The sequence below is a fragment of the Cucurbita pepo genome, unplaced genomic scaffold, assembly GCF_057944985.1.
Source record: "Cucurbita pepo subsp. pepo isolate OVF unplaced genomic scaffold, ASM5794498v1 scafford_134, whole genome shotgun sequence".
NCBI classification, from domain to species: Eukaryota; Viridiplantae; Streptophyta; class Magnoliopsida; order Cucurbitales; family Cucurbitaceae; genus Cucurbita; species Cucurbita pepo.
Window position 1 is genome coordinate 5,717 of NW_028258037.1, and position 3,331 is coordinate 9,047.

The following is a 3,331-nucleotide window of genomic DNA, read 5'->3' on the forward strand; positions in this document are numbered from 1 at the left end:
AGTAGACGAGATACTACATAGTAGTATATTGAGGAGCTACTATTCTATATGGAGGAAATTTACTCTAAGAGTAGACGAGGGAATATGCAAATAGATTAGCTCATCGTAGACATCGCTGTGGAAACATATTAGGTTAAGGATGTGATGAGAGCTTATAGGTAGGTTGATTACTAAGTATTTTATACTCACCCATTTCCCCTTTTCTTTTTTCGTGTACCAATGAAGGTGGACAGGTACTAGGGAGTTGCTCTATCACAGAGGGGTGTCGACCCGGGGCGTCAATGTTATTTTGTATTTCTTTTGGGTTGTCGTTTGTATTGGTTTTCTTGCACCGGTTTCCCATTTGTAAATAACTAGAACAATACCTATTGTTTGATATTAAATCACGCACAATTTTAGGGCTTAAGGTTTTAATTGTTTGTTTTTATTTTTTTATTTTTTGATTTTCTTCTTTTCATCGCGATCTGATTTCTCGAGCCTTGAATATTGGGTCGTGATAGCCTCAAAGATCGAAGTAATTTTCTTACTTGTCACAAACCCCGTTCTAGTTATTTTACACCACAAACATTTAAATAATATAACATACATAAAACATGTTTTCCTTACCCTGAATACACACACCACCATGAATAATCCATATCCAAAATGTATGATAAAACAAACAACTTAACCTAATTTTTGTATAGCCATCGATCTTTATTTAAGTTGTGGTTTAAGTGATTGGATCTCTCTAAATGCCACAAAGCCAAAGATACAACCTTTTTACTGCCCACACGAGAAGCTTCACCACCAAAAGAAGGAAATGAATAACAATACAACGAAGAGAAACCACTCCCACCATTGCTAACAAAATGTACCATGCTATTGTAAACGTTAATTCTAAAGCATACGAATTTCTAAATGAGGCATTTACGAGCCAAACTCCGAGTATGTAACTATGTGATAAGGAGGCAATAGCAACACACATGGTTACTGTTAATAACCACGAACAAATCCTATTTTTCAAAGACAATCGACCTATAATGAACATAATCACACATACCGATGCAAAGAATGAGATAGAATTTGTGACCAAATAAGCTGTGTAATAATTTCCTTGGCATGAAGTTGGGTAGGCCATTACTGCAATGCCCGCTATGAATGTTTTCAAAGTATTGCTACTATGAAAAGAATGATGAATAGTGATATTCGAGTTGAAAGGAATGTCTTGTTGCCAAACACCGCCAGGAGGGTTGATTGCACCTTGAAAAACCACGGTTGTGATCACACTTGCTACCAACATCATTGTACCTTGCACTTCTTGAAGCTAATCACCTTTGTATTCAAGGTTCTTCCTCCACAAACTTCTTATGTCATTCCATTGTTCTTCATTATTCATAGTATTTTTTTTCCGGTTTTTATTCCCGGGATAGACAACAAATATCTTACTATCTGCACGAATAAGATTTTTTTCTTTTAGAAAAATAAAAAATCATTAAAAATTATGAGAAAAAAAATTAATTTTTTAAAAACACATTAAATTTTATGCTTTTTTTCTTTTTTTTTTCTTATGTTATTTACTTGTTTATATATATTCAAAATTCAACCAAAAGATTTAAATAAAAACTAATGAAAGTAGTTTTAATTTTTTTCATTTTTTTTTAAAGTTTGGCTCAAAATTAGAAATATGAAAATGAATGCAAAAAAAAAAAAAAAGTTAAAAAAAATATATATATATTAATAGAAAGTTAATAACAAAATTATATATAAATTTTTATGATAACATACCCTCAATATCTCTTAACATCATAGAAAAATAAAAAATGGTATTTTCATTCACATCGCGTTCGATCAGAAACCCATAATTACGTGGATCTTCAATCATTATGATCAACAACTTAAGAGCGTCCAAGCGGTTGTGTTTTACGCATAAATGAAGAATAGTTTAACCATTGTGAAGCTTCATCCAAAAAGATTGTGGGCTCGCATTGATCAATAGTGGCATGATATCAATTCTTCTATTAATCAATGCATGGTGGAGAGGAATCAATCCATTCAAATCACAAACCATGCAAGTGCTTGTGTTCTTCTCCAGCAAAGGTTGAACAATCTCGATCGTTCCATTTTTAGAAGCTAAGTGGAGAGGTTTCCTTTGCAGGGCATCAACTTCTCCAGCAAGTTCAGGCATGAGATTTAAAAGAAATCGAGTGAGTTCAAAGTGGCGATGCAAAACCGAGACGTGCAATGGAGTCTCAATGTTGTAAGAGCAGATTAGAACAACTTTGAATGATATTTGGGTCGCTTTGAATTAGTGTCTTTAAGCTTTGAATGGACTCGATCTATGATGCTTCATAGAGCAATCGTTTGCTTTCTTTGATAGAGGACATGGCTAATCCAAGTTCGTTGCTTTCTCCGTTTGCAATATTGGAAGATTGTGCGAGTTGTTGATGAGTTGCCTCCATTATTGAATATCTATCTTACTTTGAGATGGATTATTTACACTTATGATTCGAAAGTGAAAACAAAATATCACCATCCTAGTTAAGGTGGATGACAAGTAATGATGTCTATTTTAGCGTCAGTGAAGCATTTCAATTTAGACTAGAAATAGGGGAAGGGGTGGGGAACATTTTTATTCCGTTAGATAAAAGGGGTTGGGAACGCCGCCCTATCTAATATAATATATATTTTCAGATAGATGTCTTTTGAAAAAGATAGTAGTCAAATTTTGTCTATCAATTTTGAAGTGTCAAATTTTGTCTATCAATTTTGAAGTCTTTCTTCGGTATTAGAGCCAGGTTTCAATCTAGGGACATGTGGGTTATAAGCCCACCACGCTTCCGCTGCGACACTCTAATTTGTTAGAAAGGAGGATGAGCTATTGCGATCTGTGCTCCAGGGTGATTTAAGGATGTTATCTTGCCGTTGAGCTTGTTTGCTTGTATTGTGCATGATACAGTATGTGTTAGCTCCTGGTGTTTGACAATGTGTTCTCCCTATCTAGCTTGTTTATCTGCACAGAGCTAGGGTGTAAGAGTTAGGTTGGTTATACGATCACTTAGGTCAAGATGCGTACACTAGACTAAACACCTTAGGATCGTGGCGACATTAAGAGGGTCTAGACCCTATGAGTCCAAAACTAAAGAAAGAGACGAAGAGTCAGAATAGAGTGACCTGGAGCCAAAATCTTGTGTGAAGCAACCTAGCTGGCCTAGGAATCCAATAAACCTCTTCAACTCCTAGACATGATCAAGTTGCATTTAAAACCGTGAGACTGACGACGATGCATCAGTACCTAAAAGTGGATAATATATGCTAGCAGTGATTTGTAGCTGTTACAAAAATATAAATA

At 34.9% G+C, this 3,331-nt stretch overlaps 1 pseudogene; it reads right to left on the minus strand.

Moving 5' to 3' along the window:
- Positions 1 to 1,042: 1,042 nt before the first annotated feature.
- Positions 1,043 to 2,167, minus strand: LOC111796803 (uncharacterized; annotated as a pseudogene).
- Between the last annotated feature and the right edge of the window lie 1,164 nt (positions 2,168 to 3,331).